This window comes from Polyodon spathula, chromosome 9 (genome assembly GCF_017654505.1).
Source record: "Polyodon spathula isolate WHYD16114869_AA chromosome 9, ASM1765450v1, whole genome shotgun sequence".
Classification (NCBI taxonomy): Eukaryota; Metazoa; Chordata; class Actinopteri; order Acipenseriformes; family Polyodontidae; genus Polyodon; species Polyodon spathula.
In genome coordinates, this window is record NC_054542.1 from 47709879 (window position 1) to 47729723 (window position 19845).

The 19845-nt window shown below is 38.7% G+C and overlaps 1 pseudogene; it reads right to left on the reverse strand.

The window, feature by feature from the left end:
- LOC121321107 overlaps positions 1–19845 on the reverse strand; it is a 93310-nt pseudogene that overhangs the window by 62601 nt on the left and 10864 nt on the right.

The window sequence follows — 19845 nt, forward strand, 5'->3', positions numbered from 1 at the left end:
CTTACCTTGGATTTATTCCCCCCATTTGGGAGGATAACATATAGAACACATTTTAGGGCATACTGTACATCTATCTGCAGATTTTTACAACACGGAAATTGAAAGAGTCCACTGGAACCTGATTGAAAAGATTTCCTTCACACTAGGACCGAATTATTAAAAACGGGGGAAAAATATATATATAATATATATATATATATATATATATATATATATATATATATATATATATATATATATATATTGTAAGGTAGCAGGGAGGGGGTTAAAATCCTTCCCTGCTAAAACTTGTGAGAATGCACATTTGGGTCTAATTGCTTAATTGTTTAGTAATCCCCTGCACCTGGTGGTAGTTGTAAATTAGAGCCAGGTGCAGGGTATTTAAGAGAGACAGGCAGTTTGTTCGGGGCTGCTGAGTGAAGAGCCCGACTGAGTGTGTGTGTGTCCAGTCGTATCGAAGGTGAAGTACGGAGTGAAGCCCGTGTGAGTTTGTATTTGGTGTTGGTGTCAGGTAAACGGCTTAGCCGTCCTGAATGTTTAGTTAGGTTCCCGTTAATGTTAGTTAGAGCTCCAAGAGAGAGCTAGGTGTTTTTGTTTCTGTTTTGTTTGTTTTGTTTGTATTCATTTGTGTTTATTAAAAATAGCGCGTAAGCGCTTTCAAAATCCATTTCCGTGTCCTGGGTCTGGTCTTAAAGGGGCAACGAACTCCGTGAGTGCGAGGATTGTTCACAATATATATATATATATATATATATATATATATATATATATATATATATATATATATATATATTAGTGGTTATTTCAAATTCATATATATTTACATCCCCTATTTCTCTCTCATATAACATATTGCACAGGAACTATTTTAGGTATTTTCTTATGACTGTCAAGCTGTGGTGGAGAAATTCGCTCAAAGCTGAATTATAATTTCTGGTAAACCAGGAATATTGTCTGGGTTCTGATGTACAGAGTGCTCACCATTGCTCTGATGATCTGGGTTTCCTCAGTCACTGTGAGAGGCTTGACGCGATGAAACAGGAACATGGTGAGTAGCTCTGGTCCAAGCCACTGCGGAGAGCTGCTGCCCACAACTGGGGGCTCCGCCAAGGTAACGATTCGCAAAGAAGGGTGGACCGGGAAGACAGATCTGAAAAAGAGGCCCAATCACATCTCAAAACCACAGAATGAATGACCATTCCAACCGAGGCCCACTCAAATCTCAAAACCACAGAATGATAGGCCATTCCAGCCGAGGCTCACTCATATCTCAAAACCACAGAATGAATGACCATTCCAACCGAGGTCCAATCACATCTCAAAACCACAGAATGAAGGACCATTCCAACCGAGGCCCACTCACATCTCAAAACCACAGAATGAATGACCATTCCAACTGAGGTCCAATCACAGCTAAAAACCACAGAATGAATGACCATTCCAACCGAAGCCCACTGACATTTCAAAACCACAGAAAGGTCAGCTGTGCAATCCAGGATTTTTAGAACACTTGTAAAGGCCAAAACACAATTAGGCCAGATGTTAAGACCATGAAAAACGTATGACCCCACCCAACAACAACATACAAATTAAAACACATTAAACACTTGCCTAAGTGAAGTGTATTCAAACCATTTTGCGTACTGAAAGTTTTGTCCCTAGTTCACATGTCCACGTGTGCAGTTAACTAAATTGTTTCCCACCTGAAACGTATAGGTCACTTTCACAAGTGAAAGGCTACAAGGACTCAAAATGGAAACGTTAGGCACTTTAGACTGGTGTTCGAGTCACTTAACAAAGGGATGACTTTGCATATCAGGGATCAAGTGTTCACACCGATGTTGCTTTTCTTACCTTGCCAAGTGAAATCTGACCACATAATTACTTTACTATGAAAACACTTTGCAACCCATTAAAACTAAACCACAACTTCAACATTTTTGCTTCTGTGGTTTGAATTATATGGATAGCATTAACAGATTATTGTTACAAAAGTACACTTCAGAATAATGCAGCCCCTAAGCCAGTGAAGACTTGCACCACTATAAGACACAATTCTGTTGAAGTTACCATGTTTACTAGACAGTAAAACCTTGATTATTGGGCTCCCGAGTGGCGCATCCAGTAAAGGCACTCTGCATGAATACATGATGTGCCCTATAGCCTGGACATCGCCGGTTCTAGTCTGGGCTATTCCACAGCTGACCGTGAACGCTGTAGCTTCTGAGTGGCTGCATGGTGAATCTGCAGTGTGTAAAGAAGTGGTCGGCTGACGGCACATGCTTCGGAGGACAACGTGTGTTCGTCTTCGATGCTCACGAGTCAGCGCAGGGGTGGTAGCGGTGAGCCAAGCATAAATGAATAATAATTGGCCATTTCAAAATGGGAGAAAATAAAAAAATTATTGGCAACGACTAAATTAAAAAAAAAAAAAAACCCTTGATTATCATGTTAACCTGTATTCTTGTGCTCTTCTCCCCCAGTGTGACAGAACATACACTAACCAGCCCTCTCACTGGTATTTACAGTGCAAGCATGCACTGCATGTTGTGTATTTTAAGGTAGAGGGGTTGCTTCTTTTTTTGGAGCTTTCTTGAGTGGGAAAGTCTTATGAACAATAACAATCTGATCTTACAAACAACTCCTAGTCCTAATGAATTTGGATAATAGAGGGTTTACTCCTTACAGTTATTTACAGTACAGAGCCATCAAAACTGTTGACACTTTTGGATGGGTAACTACTATTTAATGGGAGGTTAGCTAAGCACTAAACTAAAATTGGCATGACAAATATTTACATTACATATATAAAGGGACTGCTATTAATACACCACCCTTATTTGATTGGCATGAATACTACCCCATGGGTAAACCTCAACAAGGCAACCGTTTTGTTTAAGAGAGTTTATATTTGAAGTTTCACAGTCATATGTTTCAAACAATAACCTCACAGCATATATCTCTGAAATAAACATACTGCCAAATCCCACTTGCTTCACTGCACTTACAACAAAGAACAAGACCCCTGCTGCCAATTACATCTTGCAATAACCAATTTAACTGAGGCTGGAAAAAGTGTTATGAGTCTGGGAAACCCAGAGGTATCAGAATCATCCGCTCCAGTTACAGCAATCACTCCAGACTGGGCTATTTCTATGACACTGGGAAACCCAGAGGTATCAAAATTATCAGCTCCAGTTATACCAATCACTCCAGATTGGGCTATTTCTATGATTGTATTGGGTGGTATGATTGGTTTAAATCTAGAATCACTCTGTCTTATCCATCTGTTAAAATATAATTGGCACATCACATTCATTTAAAATCCATTTTCTAACCTCTAGCAGTAATACAAGGCAGCACAGTCCTGCCCATTTTACTTAGGATGCATGTTATATTCTAACAATTAGGTACAGCTATGGCCAACAGTTTTGCATCATCTAGAATTGTAGGATTAGATATTATATATATATATATATATATATATATATATATATATATATATATATATATATATATGTAGATATTTTATTTAACATTAAAAAAAAAAACTACAAAATGAGATTGCAAAAGTCTACCGGAAGCCATAACAGTGGTACAGTATTTCATGTCAGATTAAATTCAATATGTTACCATTCAGCACGTTTCATTCGACAAAATTTGTTAATTCTATAGAGGGATGCAAAACCTTTGACCATAGCTGTAGTCACTTCATTCTTAATAACCACAAACAGTGTGATTTTCAAAAGAGATAAAATAAAGCGTCAACAAGTGAATTCACAACTCATTTAGTCTAAACCCTTTGAAAGCCATATACCGTGCCTTTAGAAAGTCTACATCCCCTTTCAAATTTTGGTTCCTTATAGCCTGAAATTAAAATGCATTAAAACTGTTGTTTTGTTTTTTTTTCATTTATCTCACATCCTACCCCACAACTTCCAAGTGAAAAAAATATTCTAGAAATTTGTAGAAAATTAATTAAAAAGAAAAATGGAAATAGCTTGGTTGGATAAGTGTCCACCCCCCTTGTAATAGCAATCCTAAATGAGCTCAGGTTTAACCAATCGCCTTCAAAATCGCACAAGTGTGGAGCATGGTGTGTAGATAAGTGGAAAAAAATCCTCATTTAAATGCATGAAACTCTGGCACTCACACAACAAAATGTGAAAAAAAATTCAAGGGGGTGTAGACTTTCTATAGGAACTGTACTTAGTGACCCAAATCAGCTTTTAGAAACCACTTTGTGACCCAGTTCTTATTTTGCTCCTGCATGTATTCTGTGTGAGTTTCCCCTGACAGTGTCCATGACGCGCCACTGTCTCAGTCAGGATCTGTCAGGCTCTATTCCAAGGGTGTTCACCCTGGGAGTCATGAAGGAGCAGGATCGACTCTGTCTGCTAGCAAACCTGCCCCACTGTCACTTAATATGAGCAATTCTCAAAACAATTATATTTACATTGATCCGGAAAAAAAATAAATGTAATCTCCCTCAGTTCCACTATACACTTGTAGAAGAGTATTATCGTTCTGGTTTGTTGAATAACAAGACTATGATTCATATTTCGTACTGTTTTTTACTCTTCTGCTGCTACAGTATTTGAATTAGGTCCAGAGATGCCCTTGCCACGCTCCTATCTCTCAACACGCACAGCATGGGGCACTGGGGCTATCTTTTGGTTGAAACGTCAAACTGGGGGTCCCATCTGGCGCTGCAGACGTTAAAGTTCAGACAGCAATGGTTGACAGCAAGTGTAGAGGTGTTAGCAACCCAGGAATGTGCTAAAGCACACCCAAGAAGCATCAATGTCCCAGCAATGCAACCAGGGATCTCATGGTAATAACAAGATTTACAGAGATGTGTAAGAAATAGAAAAGATGTGCCAGCCCTAAACAGTTCAAACCTGTTCCTGGCAGCAATCACATACAATGATTAACATTAAAGAATGACTTCTTATTGATCTATTCTGTGTCTTTTTCTGGCCTTAATTTGCTTTTGTAAATAACTAATTCTGGACAATCTGTGCAGTTGTGTTACAAAATCAAGATGCCACAAGCACAGAACATGTATAAAGGATTGCTTTTGCATAGCTGCTTAGAAACATGTCACTTCTGTCACTGGATTTATTTATTTATTTTATTTAATTAGTCTGAACTGTGTTATAATACATTTCCTGGAATCTGAATATTACAATTAATTAGATACAGAAAAAGTAATCAGCAATTATAACATTTGACAGCAAAGAACAACATGTTGTCTATAATATGCAACTGTAAACTGTACATATTTGTAAGGACCAGCTTTTGAATTATACTTTCACCTCAAGACCAGTCCAACAAACATGAGAGAACTGGAAATGTAACTATGAGTGAAATAATAACCACATTAAGCTTGTCTAAGTAATACATTCCTAATTACTAGTGTCTGACAGTCATTACAGTACCAAGCTTGTGACTGAATGCAGTCATCTTAAGCTGAAAGCTTTCTTGTGTGCCTTGAAAAAATGAAACCATTGCTAAGGGGATCAGTGGATGATAAAAGCCAAATGCTCGCGAGCAGAAATGCTCCTATTCCAATCTGAGCAACACTCTGAATGTAAGATCAACACTGACTGTACAGTAAATATAGTCTGTGCATTGTCTGTTTTATTTTACTATCGCACTAATTAAAATAAAAAAATGTTGGCTTAATTATATAAAAAAAAAAAAATTAAAAAAAAGATATCCAAGTAACAGATACACATGATAGTGGGGAAAAAAACCTTTGAAAGAGCTACTACTGTATGCGTATGTGCAGCTTGTTGGCAACTGCAAGAACAAAAATACTCTGGAAGAAGGCATCATATTGAAAGTTGTCCCCTATTCATTGTCTTTGAGAAGCCAAGAGCCTTCACTAATGTGATCTGAGATATCACAAATATTGTTACTGTACTAGAAGAATGAAAATCTTGTTCTTTTTCCCCAATCTTCCTCTCTGAGCCACCAGCATATTCTCTTAGGTCAGGATCAACGCTGCTGTTCCACTTGCACATTCAGGCTCTTTCTTGTCACTAATGAGTCTGATAGCTTCAGACACCACATTCCCAGAGATCAAGAGAATACAACTGGAGATTTCATAAAGGACAGATGATATCCCGCTGTTCACTGAAAACTAATTAATCTATTTTTGTATTTTATCCAACCTTGTAGGCATCTGTACTTTGCCTCCCAAGAGGGTTTTTGCACGAATAAAAATAAACTGGTAATGAGATGAAAGGGAAACTAGGCAAACAACCCCCCTGAGATGTGTGAGCTGCAGACCAGCACTGATTAAGACAGGGACGATTTCAGCACTTGTGCCCTCCTAGGATCTTCTAGAATGTGTCTTTCAATGTAAAAATGCAAAAACATGTTTATGGACTGTATCCATGTTCTTACATGACCTATTTATGTATATATAAACAACTGTTACAGCATAAATGAACTGTGTGCATCAGGCTTACACATGTTACCAAAATGACACATGAGTATGTTTCACATCCTCTCCACATTCATGTAGCTAATCATATCACACAGTGCCACAACAAAGATTAGCCTGAATTCTTGTAACATATAGCATGCTGAAAGGACACCTGTCAATCCAACGAGAGGAAAAGTGTTCTTCAATAAAAAAGACTTGACACACAATCTGAAAACAGATTGCTCACGGAAAGGTTCATTGCTTGACGTTGGTCTATGACTGCAAGAAAAAAGAAAATACCCCATGACCATTTACCAATTTTTAAACTTCCTGTTTAACGATAGACAAATAACCATCAAGTGGATTAACCATGAATTCTGAAGTAAATGGAGAAAAAAAGAAGGAAATAAAAGTGATGTCATTTTACTGTCAGGACTGTGAAAACAGAGCTCAATGCTCAGCAACACAATCAGCTGGTAATTATTATGAAAGGGCAAGGGTTTTTTTAGATGGCGTGAGGAAATCTGGCCTAGGATGAAGTTTTCTCAACGTAGCAGACAGAATTTCGAAACTCGTTCCACAAACCACCTGTATAAAACGTGCTGGCATGAATTAAAAATGAACAGCAGTCAACAGCCATATAAGAACATTGGCCTGCTCTGCAGATCTCTCATAATTCAGACCCATAAAACACTTACTGGAATAATTGTTATAAACTAAAAATGGTACCTCTTCTGTAGCTACTCGTCCGACAGCTGAAGCTCCTCTTTCAAAGACTCATACCTGTCTACACGAAGCAAGCGTGTGCCATCATACAGAGTCAGCTCTCGGTTGTGGATTAGTCTGCAGGGAGAAAAAAATACTTTACTTTTTCACACAATTGGTGCATATACTGTACTGGTACCAAGTTAAAGGGCCACAAAGACTTTCAAGTGAATCCAGGTGCATTCAGGTATCCAAGTTCCAGAAGCTGACCTCGAGAGAACTGACAGTGTTCCCAGGTTGACTCGATGGATGCCATCTAGAAGGACCAGCTTGCCCTCCTGGGCTGCAGTGACCAGGGGAGGTCTTCAGGCTGTCTCCATTGGGAAGGGTGTACCTCTGCTGGAGCACATCCCTGGTAGTCATATCCTGTCAATAACAACCTGGTTAGCCATGTTTCCACACCAGAGTTTCACATTTGATGCTTAAATGCATAATCCATTACGCTTACATTTATTTTTAAAATGAATAAACCAAGACATTCCTGATGCTTGAATCATGCTGACATCAGTGACTTTAAATTATACTGTAGCAATACAATATATATTGCGTGGCATGAGAGACGGTGGGGTTTAGTAATTGTAAGAAAAATGTGCAATCAATCAACATAATTTAGAAGATGCTGAGAATAAAGAACTCCTGGTGGAATGACCATGTGGTAAATCCTGGGGAGCCAGCGAGATTGATGTGTTCCTCTGACAATTCTTCCATTGCACACGTAATGGTGTCTTCACTAAAGCACTGTGTCATCCCCACTACTTAATTATTAACAGCATGTATTTTCTGTAGCTTTGTAGTCGCTACAAATTGGCAGCTACTATTGCTTACTGGGGTGTCAAATTGCGTCCCTTTTAATGTCAACAGGAGGCAGTGTGGTTTTGTGATTTTAGGTTTAGGGTAAAAGGAAGAGCCAGTCAAATTTCTCCATTGTAACCCTATGTTCTGTAGCTGTAAGCTGGTTTTAAAGTAAATTCCAAAGATTTGCTGTGGATAACAATAACAGTCACTCAGAAATTAATAGCATGGGGGTGATGGAGAGAGTGAGTGACAGAGGAGCGCTGGTAATAAGCTGCTTAGTGGTGTGAACTGACAAAAAGTATTCATCTGAAACACTGACTATTCTATAAAACCAGCTTTTTGGTTATACAGAACCAGAATCCAGAATCTACAACTCATACTATATATATATATATATATATATATATATATATATATATATATATATATATATAGCTAGTCCACATCTTCAAAATTTAACAGAAGTTGTCAACCACGGCTTCTGAAGCGTTTCTTTCAAAACTGCACATTTGAGACCAATAGTGAATATGAACAACAGGTAAGACTTATGGAACTCTGTTACCATCAACTTCTTTGTGAGAACAAGCAAATCAAACATATTCTTGCAATGGCAGTGACTGTGCCAGCAATCACATTTGCTGAATGACTTCTGCTAAAATGTCATTTTAATATACATTTTTCATTTTATAAAATTAAAGATTTTGTACTGGTATACCGTTTGTTTTGTTTGTTGAACACATTGTCATGCAGCTAGATAACAGCCAGGTGACTGTTGATTATTTAAACAGCTTCAACTGATTTGGTAATTGGGCTCTTTACTGTCTCTGATAAAGATGACATCACTGCCACAGTGTGTACTGGTTAACATGCATTAGAATTGCTTATTCTAATTCTAAAACCAGAATGCAGGGGAAAAAACTGCCAAACACCAATCATTATCATTAATATTTTATAATCCAATCCATGACTAGTAGTGAAAACATGTTACAGGACTAATGTGAACTAGTGACCAGAATCCAGGTCTTAAGTTTACATCTAAAACCACTGAGGGAATCTTCATAATTCTTCAGAAAAAAACACTGAGGGAATCTTCAGAATTCCAGGGGTCAGGGACATTGCACCCAAGAGCCCTGACTCCAATCCACTAAGCCAGTCATGGAAAACTTGGTCCACTGGTAAATTTAGTGCCGGATGACTCATGCAAGGAATTTCTTCCAGTAGCAAATGTCATTAGGGAACATCAAAATTGGTTAGTCCAAACAAGTGATGCATCGCAGACCTTGTATGCCTTCCGACGGTTCTGTTGTCAATTCAATGCTTGTCTTATTTCTATTCCTTAAGGATATTATCTTCAAGTATTGCTCATCCTTGTTAGACAGCTTTTTGGGTATTCCAGTCCTGGGTTTGTCAATTATAGATGATGTTTCTCTGTACTTGTTGATTATGCTTTGGCTACCACACCTTGAAAATCAAGTGATGCGAGCTTTTTCACTCAATGTTCATTATGCAAGTCAAGGTTTTTATAACAGTAGAAAACACCAGTGGAGGCTTTGAGTAAATTGTTGATGCTCATCATGCATCAGAGTAGAAAATATGCAACATGTTTAAGACTATTGCACAGCAGTGTGTGTGTGTGTGTGTGTGTGTGTGTGTGTGTGTGTGTGTGTGTGTGTGTGTGTGTGTATATATATATATATATATATATATATACATTATACACATACACATACACACATACACACAGCTCTGGAAAAAATTAAGAGACCACTGCAAAATTATCAGTTTCTCTGGTTTTACTATTTATAGGTATTTTAGGTATTATAGTGTTTGGGTAAAATGAACATTTTTGTTTTATTCTATAAACTACTGACAACATTTCTCCCAAATTCCAAATAAAATATTGTCATTAGAGCATTTATTTGCAGAAAATGACAACTGGTCAAAATAACGAAAAATATGCAGTGTTGTCAGACCTCGAATAATGCAAAGAAAATAAGTTAATATTAATTTTTAAACAAAACAATACTGTTTTAACTTAGGAAGAGTTCAGAAATCAATATTTGGTGGAATAACCCTGATTTTCAATCACAGCTTTCATGCGTCTTGGCATGCTCTCCACCAGTCTTTCACACTGATGTTGGGTGACTTTATGCCACTCCTGGTGCAAAAATTCAAGCAGCTCGGCTTTATTTGATGGCTTGTGACCATCCATCTTCCTCTTGATCACATTCCAGAGGTTTTCAATGGGGTTCAGGTCTGGAGATTGGGCTGGCCATGACAAGGTCTTGATCTGGTGGTCCTCCATCCACATCTTGATTGACCTGGCTGTGTGGCATGGAGCATTGTCCTGCTGGAAAAACCAATCCTCAGAGTTGGGGAACATTGTCAGAGCAGAAGGAAGCAAGTTTTCTTCCAGGACAACCTTGTACTTGGCTTGATTCATGCGTCCTTCACAAAGAGAAATCTGCCCGATTCCAGCCTTACTGAAGCACCCCCAGATCATCACCGATCCTCCACCACATTTCACAGTGGGTGCAAGACACTGTGGCTTGTAGGCCTCTCCAGGTCTCCGTCTAACCATTAGATGACCAGGTGTTGGGCAAAGCTGAAAATTGGACTCATCAGAGAAGATGACCTTACTCCAGTCCTCCACGGTCCAATCCTTATGGTCTTTTGCAAACCTCAGCCTGGCTCTTCTTTGCTTCTCATTGATAAAGGGCTTTTTTTCTAGCTTTGCATGACTTCAGCCCTGCCCCTAGGAGCCTGTTTCGAACCGTCCTCGCCGTGCACTTCACCCCAGCTGCCATTTGCCATTCTTTTTGTAGGTCACTTGATGTCATCCTACGGTTGCTAAGTGACATTCGAATGAGTTGGCGGTCATCCCGGTCAGTGGAGAGTCGTTTTCGCCCTCTGCTGGTCTGTAGCTTTGTTGTCCCCAATGTGTGCTGCTTGATCTTGTTCTTATGTACCGCCGTCTTTGAAATTTTAAGGATGGAAGCAACCCGACGCTCACTGTATCCCTCTGCCAGTAAAGCCAGAATTGAACCCTTCTTTTCCTCACTCAAAACTTTTCTTTTCAACTCTTTGGGCATGGTCAATAGTTATTTTTTGATTCCAATTACTTTTGAGGTACTACTAGCACTGTTTTGCCATCCAGCTGGTCCTATTGCAAGAGGATAGTGATGACCACAGGAGTGGTTTTTATACTTTTCCTCATTAAATAATATTTGGTTCAGGCGATCCCCTAATCACCGAAACTACTAAGACACAGAAAAGCCTTTTTTTTATTTGGGAATGAATCATTCTTGCGTGTATACATCATGTAATGTACTCTGTCAAATGGTGTGTGCTGTACTGTATGTACTGTACTAGATAACTACATTGTTTCAAACATTCTTTTATTCCCAGAACACTGTAACCCCTGAACTGCAGCAGCCACAAATAGTTACAACAGTTTCCTTTTCCTGCCCTCTCCTGAAAGAGCCTAACGGTAAAACGGTCTAAAATAGAACATTCAGCTCCCTGCTTTCAATGGATTCAGTTGCAGTTAAAATTATTACATAAATAAAACAAAACAAGGGATTTATATCATTACTGTACAGTAAAAAAGCTGAAACAAGATTTTTATGCCGACCGGCAAAACCAGTTTGTGTTTGTGTGCAGGCTTTCTTCTTCTTGTTTCTGTCTTGGGGTAACGTGCAAGGTGAGAAAAAAAACAAAAACCTGTAGGATTATTTTGGCATAGACTCAGAAAGCATGGCAAGAATGGTTTTTGCTATTTTGTAAATTGCCAAATAGTGTATTGCAGTGCTTTGTTATAATTTTCACTGATTCTCTTTGTGTAGTATACGTTAGATTCTGATATAGTAAGCAAACTTGTTAAATTTGCAGAAGACACAAAAATAGGAGGAGTGGCAAACACTGTTGCAGCAGCAAAGGTCATTCAAAATGATCTGGACAAGATTCAGAACTGGGCAGACACATGGCAAATGATATTAAATAGAGAAAAGTGTAAGGTACTGCACGCAGGAAATAAAAATGTGCATTATTAATATCATATGAGAGATACTGAAATTGGAGAGGGAATCTATGAAAAAGACCTAGGAGTTTTTGTTGACTCAGAAATGTCTTCATCTAGACAACGTGGGGAAGCTATAAAAAAGGCCAACAAGGTGCTCGGATACATTGTGAAAAGTGTTTAATTTAAATCAAGGGAAGTAATGTTAAAACTGTACAATGCATTAGTAAGACCTCGTCTTGAATATTGTGTTCAGTTCTGGTCACCTCGCTATAAAAAAGATATTGCTGCTCTAGAAAGAGTGCAAAGAAGACCGACCAGAATTATTCCGGGCTTAAAAGTCATGTCATATGCAGACAGGCTAAAAGAATTGAATCTATTCAGTCTTGAACAAAGAAGACTACGCGGCGACCTAATTCAAGCATTCAAAATTCTAAAAGGCATTGACAATGTTGACCCAAGGGACTTTTTCGACCTGAAAAAAGAAACAAGGACCAGGGGTCACAAATGGAGATTGGACAAAGGGGCATTCAGAATAGAAAATAGGAGGCACTTTTTTACACAGAGAATTGTGAGGGTCTGGAATTAACTGCCCAGTAATGTTGTTGAAGCTGACACCTTGGCATCCTTCAAAAAGCTGCTTGATGAGATTCTGGGATCAATAAGCTACTAACAACCAAACGAGCAAGATGGGCCGAATGGCCTCCTCTCGTTTGTAAACTTTCTTATGTTCTTATGCAGTATCGTACTTTGACACACTGCTGCACCTGGCATTGTTTATTTCTAATGACTTGTCATTAATAAAGCAACTCCAATGTAGTACATGGACTCGCTCTGAGATAAGATGTATTGACATATCTCATGGACTCCTGGAACCATTCAAATCGGATATGACAGGCTCTGCGGTATTGGGTTTTCCTTTCACCTGATGGTGGGACCCATGTGGATCAAATAAAAGCCATGATTTTGTTCTTTACAACATCTGTGGATAAATACTGCACACACTTAATGCTCAACAAATAGTGCAAGTACAAAGGCATATTTGCTGAAACAATAAAGCACACTATACAACAAACGGGATAACTCAGAGTTGTTTTTTTGCTAGTTATATACCATAAAAAGGGAATTGTTTTTTAACCTTTTTGCTCAATAGAACCCCATATGCGTGCTTCCTAAAGGGAATATGATTAAGTGTGTCTGAGACTGCCAACAAGCAATTATGATGGTCATCAACCAAACACTGTGCACATACCCACAAGATAGAAAACGCTAAACAGAAATTACTTTTGATGGCCAGGAAATACACAGCTCCATGTCCCACAGGTGAACCAGTGGTTCACAAATGAAAGCGGTACATTGCAGTAGATTGAACAAGTCTGTGACACGCCTTACCTTTGCACCAATCAGACCCACGTTTTTCACCATGTGTGACTGCATCATTTCTGCCAGCAGCTGGTCATGACTTGGTGTCCTAATGAAGATCAGGCCTCCCAGGTGGAATCTTAAAGGTCTTATTCCAGCTGGGACCTGTGTAGCACGATATCAAGCAAACACAGCCTAACAGTGAACAGTGGGCTGTCTTGAAAACCATTTCCAGAGTTTTTTTTTTTCTTCTTATGAACTTTAGTAGACATACATGAGTTAGCTATATGATTAACCCATGTTAACTAGGTGTCCCTGTCAATGTTATCATAAGCACCATAAAGTGCATAACTGTGTCTTTTACCACTTCATACTTTGATGTTTATTACTCATTAAAGGTCAAAATGTTGCTTTTATGTACCAGTTTTTGAAGCGTTCTCTAAATGTGCATACAATTAAACAACACCACTGATGTAGCATGTAGCATTTCCCCTAAAATATTGAACCACAGTAAAACGTTGTTTTAATTTTGTGCTTCCTTGGAGTACACTGCACAAATACATGATTGCATGAATCAAATTAAATATACTATTCTATAACCTCAAAATGTTAAAAATTATGTTGGGATATCATTTAATGGAACAGAACAATATGGCTGCTTAGAAAACCATGTCGCTGTATATGATTATTAATTATCATGTTTAGAAAACTTGGCAAGTTTTAAAATCCCAGGTTATGAGGTCTTTTGATGACGTGTCAGGTGAGAGACAGAGCAATCTATTAGACAGTCTCATCTCACAATGAATCAATGCCATCCTCTTTGTCTTTTGGCACAAATTCTACTTGTGTGAAATCTATCGCCGCACCTCTGCGGAACTGAGCAGTGATTTCCCTCCTAACGCAATTCTCATAACCTGAACCACTCTGTACATATCACATGCTCTTCTGCAGTCCTAGATATTGTTACCTGAAATGTGACTTCTGTGCTTGCGATCTGCACAGTAACTGCTGTCTGTGGGGTCTGGCTGCCATCTTTCTCTTCCACTTTAATGATCCCTCTGGGGAAATGGTGCTTGCCTGAATCAAGCAGCTCAAATCTCTCAAACAGGAAAGAGCTGGTGTTGAAACATTTACTGGAGATGCTCCATCAGTCAGACAGACAAGCGCTTGAGAGCGAATTTTGCTGTTCACTGAAAAACTGACTGACTTAATAGCAACCACCAATAACTACTTCTTTATTATTCTGATATAACCTTTTCAGAATAAAAGTGCAGCTTAACGGATACATTTATAACATTGCACATATTGTGCAATCAATAAACAGATTTATATCAGACAATGAAGCATTGTTAATACAGTTATGGCTACCCAGGAGTTATTATATATGGCACAGCTTCTGTACTTACAAATCATATAAAAGACATAATACAGCAGTTACATAAGTTGTAAGTCCACAGTGCAACAATGTATTTGATGTACAAGCACCATTTCAGACAATGAAGTGTTACGAGTGAAGTGTTATGTATTGATTTTCTCTTTGTGAATTGTCAAGGGGCGCCAGACCCATTATAAAACAGGAATGCCAGGCTTGGAAGGCTTTCTGATTCAGTTCTAAATTGTCACTCTGAGTGCAAAGCTTGAAATTCAAACAGAGAATGCCAATAAATGCCACTGTGAGCTTCATAGCTTTAGAGATCCCTGTTAGATAGGACTCCTGGGTTGTTGTACAGCCAAAATTTAATATTGATATTTTACATTTTACAAGTTTCTTTTTTGCACAAGAACAGCTGTGTATCTCAACTACAAAACGTATATTATAATGAGGGGCTGTGTATTAAAACTGGATGTACTGTAAAACAGAAGTTCATTGCCTAAATGCTCTTCGTTGCTATTGTTGCTAGCTTGTCCTATTGGCTGCTGTAGCATTCGTCAGGATATCGGGCCGAAGCCCCTCACACACTTCACAAATTGCTTTGTCGGGGACTAAAGTTTTCTGACATGTTAGAAATTTTTCGGGATGTCGTAAGAGCGTCGGGAGATTGCAGAAGCTATTAACAGGGCATCGTAGACCCTATCACACTTATCGATCATTTTGTCCCCGACAACCTCTTTTTGTCCCAGATTTTAAGAAATTAGTCACCAACTCCTCAGCTCGTCGGCGATCAGTGAAAATCGTTCTGCGTAAGCCCGGCATTGCAGACATTAAACACTAGTTGTGCTAAAGTGTGCCTTATTGTGTTACTAAATTCCTAAACAGTGTTCATAGTGTTTGTTTTAACTTTTAAGTCTACTTCATTTTCTCTGGCTGGTTGACTAAACCAGTGCTCTTTTTTTCTCCCGATTTCTGCTAGTTTGCAATGCATCTCTGCAGGCACAGTACCTCTGCAGTAACAGCTGTACTACCGCTCGCTTACCTTGAAAGGCAAGTAATAAATGTCTCTGGCTTGGAACCTTGAGCAGAGGTGGGTTCCCAGTGTACCTGGGGACAGGCAAGCCCAGTGCAATCACTTGGAAATCCTCACTCACACGTACAATCTTCCAGACATCCATCTCTTCCTCAGTGTGATCCTACATCAACACATTATCACTTATTAGAACTGTGGGAGTGAGACGAGGCCACTGGCACATCAAGGCTTAAACATTAATACAAGTATCACCAGATATGTGAAATGTCTCGTTTTTAACAGGCTGATCTTTAGCAGAAATATTTCTGATCTTTGATGGAACTGGTTTCATTTTCGTGGAAGACATTTTAAAGAACCTGTGCAGCTTTATGCAACGTTTTTAATCATTTACCGTAAACAAACTAAACCTGCTGCCAGCTTCCTAAATGTTTCAGAAAAACAAATGTTTGCTTTATTTTAGTTTTTTAAATACTAAAAAAAAACACTATGTATATTTATACTACTCTTTCAGAAAAGGGGATTTCACATATTACACAGCACTGGTTAAACTTCATGGAAATTATGTAATCTGTGATAATCGTTAAAAAAAAAAAAACACAGCTTTACGTAGAGCAACGTAGAGCTTTGTTGCAGTCTTCTCTATGCTCGTGTCCTGATTAATCAAAATTTACTAATTCTCTAACAACATCAACATCGGGATTTGTTAAAAAACATTTCGTTAACCTGCAGCAGTCTGTCGTAGCCCTGTGCAGACATGAGGAAGCGCCCGTCCTCCAACTGCATCTCCCTGTTTTTCAGAAGGTTGTTGAGAACGGCTGTTTCGCTCAGCTTTCTCCAGTCCCTCTAGCACCAGGATCCTCCCATGCATCGCTGCGCGGACGGCACACTGTAGAGAGGAAACAGGCGCATTAGAGCAGCGCTTACACTTTGCATAGCATCATCCGACGAAATACTGTAACACACTACAAAACAACAATAATCAAAGAGGAGAAATACTTCTCTAATCTTACTCTCAGAGATCAAATTCAATAATGCACATGTTATTTTTAATATATGTTATAAACCACAGTAGGATACAGATTAGCAGTACTGAGCTCTTGGATTTCTCCTCCGCCAGTTTGTCCTAATTGGGATCAGCTGCTTTAACCGTGTTCTCTTGCCACCCAAGATGTCAAAGATCAAACAATATAATAGATGACGAACAGAACAAGGACAAAAAATGGCACTGGGAAAAAAAGAATGAAACAAAATGTTAATAGAAAATGGGAGAGAAAAATGAAGGAGATCAAACACCGTCAAAATGGCATGTTAGCATTACGGTACTTGCTCTTTGCAAGTTTAACCATGGTGCTCCTCCCTGCCCTCTTGAATCAGCTCCACAACTTGCACTGCCTTATTTCACTGTCCCTTGTCCTATTTAGGGTTGCAGCAAAATGCCAAATCAAGATATATATTCAATTACGGCATCAGAAGCCAAGGACACCGCTCATTAAAGCTTCCTGATAAGGTGACTGATAGGAGAGATTACAGGATTATTTTGGTATTATTAGACAATAAAAGCATTTTTGGTTTTTGTTTGTAAATTAAGCAGAAACATTCTGCACTATAAGTAATGGTAAAATAGGCACAGAGCTATCTGCTTTTCTGATTAACAGAGGAAAAAAACAAATGGGCTCTGATGTTACAAATGATTGGAGTGCCATTTAGAGATGAGAGGCTGTAAAAGAAATAGGATTATATGCCATGGAAGTAATTTGAAAAATGAACTGCTACACTGTGGAGACCTGGAGCAACAATATGAAAGAAGAGCCTTTTCTGAAAAGAAAATGATGTAATGTTTAACTTATACAGGTGAACCCACTGAAGGCTCAAATAGACCTTCAAATTACACCATGCTGCATCAAATGCTTTGCTATTTATATTATATTTATGGGCTTAAAGTAGAACATGCTGTAGGGTTACAACAAAACCCATTGCTTCTCATTGCTGCTTGCAGTGTGGTACCTATTCATGGAATCTCTTTCAACATGTACTCAATTGTTGGTACATATTGAAGACTTATTTTGATTTTGTATTCGGGCGCTACCATTAAAATGTCTTTATGTGTCATTACAAGACCCTCTGTCAGAACAGACCCTATCCGGTGCAGGGAGGCTATGCACACACGAGGTGCAACTTCGTTATGAATAATCATGCGTGGCAGGAGTGTTTGCACCCAACTGGCTCCCAAAATGAGGATGGTCTTGGGGAATCCAGCATGTGTTTAGTTTATTTAGTCACCATCACTGCCATTTCCTTTGGGCATGTTGCTTCTTCGCTTGCTTCCCCGATAACAACCACTGCCAATAGCGTGTACTGATTGGTGTCATTGAATAAATCAACATGCAGCTTGCAGGTGTGTACACAGGGGCATGAACAATTCATGTGTACGGAATGACAGAAAACTGCAACAATTCAATACTTCCACTGAAAACACCTTTATTAAAGCTATCACATCTTAATCTCCTTTCTAAGTAATGATGCTTTCTACAAAAAGCCAATGATTTAATTGATAAGCCACATAGCATGCCATCAACTGAAACAGACAAAGCTATAAGCAACAATATGAAATTCAGATTCGACATGGAAAGACCCATTACTGTATGTGTACAGGAAATTACACTTTCACTGAATAACTATGTGAAAGCAAAGAAGGAAAGGGTTACCATGTTACTAGAACTGTCAGGGAAAAAAACATAAAAACCTAAGGAAAAAAAACAAACTTTATAAATCTAGCTTTCTCACGTAAATCTGAGGAAATAAAAATAAAACTCCAAACCACCAGCCACGGAATTTGGATTTAGATTAAAATGTAGGTTTGATCCCGTGGGTAGAAAGCTCACTAACTCAGCCTGCCACTCAAAACTTTACTTATGATTAATGATCCCTAAAGCTATAATCACATCAATAGTTTTAAAGGCACTGACGCAAAAGAAGCAGAAACCACACCAGGACAATGAATGAAGTCCTGTAAAAACACGATCTGAAAAAACCAACATTGCTTTTGTATTCTTAACTAGAAATTGTGCATGCAAAGCAAAGGTCTCTGTCATCCACATCAAAGAGACCATTAGCCTGGCAACATATCCGGTACCATTAAGCTAATGCTGAATGCCATGTATGTTTTTAATGTAGTTACTGTATGCTTGTTTCACTGGGTATTGCTCCATTACAGGTTTAATTAGTAAGACTATAGATGGCTAAACACAGATATTAAGCTCCAAACACACACACAAAGACAGTAAAATGTGTCCCCTCATAATCCTCTGCAAAAATAGCAGCTTGTGGACTGTATGTGCATGGAAAAATACAGTTAACAAACGTATTGCATAGCAAACCCTAAATCTAAAAATAAACACGCTCAGTAAACTATTCTATAAAAGAAGGCTTTTCATGCTCACAAAGGCTTCTGCTGCCAGACAACTGACAAAGACAGCTTGAAAACACTTGAATAGGAAGGACTAAAGGGTCATGGAGGAATGGTTCTTCCCTCTTTGAGCTCTGCAATATATACCTGCTATTGTGAATGGCAAAGCAGACACCTCTCTTTGCATGCCTTCCACAGCTAGATACAAGAACTGAATTATTTCAATGAAAAAGGGATGAAAGAAAATGAATATTATTGCAGGCAGTTGCTTTGAAAACTAAATATGCATATTTATACTCCTTGATTGCATGTGCAGGACATGAAAGGAGTAAGGCAAGCACATTACCGGTGTGTGAATTGTTACTGTAATAAATACATACTAATTATTAGGACTTTACAAAGAAGCCTTGGAGAGCAGCTTCAGAGAACTCATTTGCTGTGTTGTATCTAGGCAGGAACCAGGTCTCGTGGGGAGCCTTAGAAACTGAACTTGAGTACAGTGCAATACACCTAGCTCTCCCACTTGAAATTCTGAAAACGTGTTTCATAAATAATTTCCCACTGGAATGATCACATCAACGTTAGCACAGCAGTTTGACAGATCCCTATCTCCCCGCAGCTCACATGGTCTGCAGGAATAACCTTGAGGAGGAACACT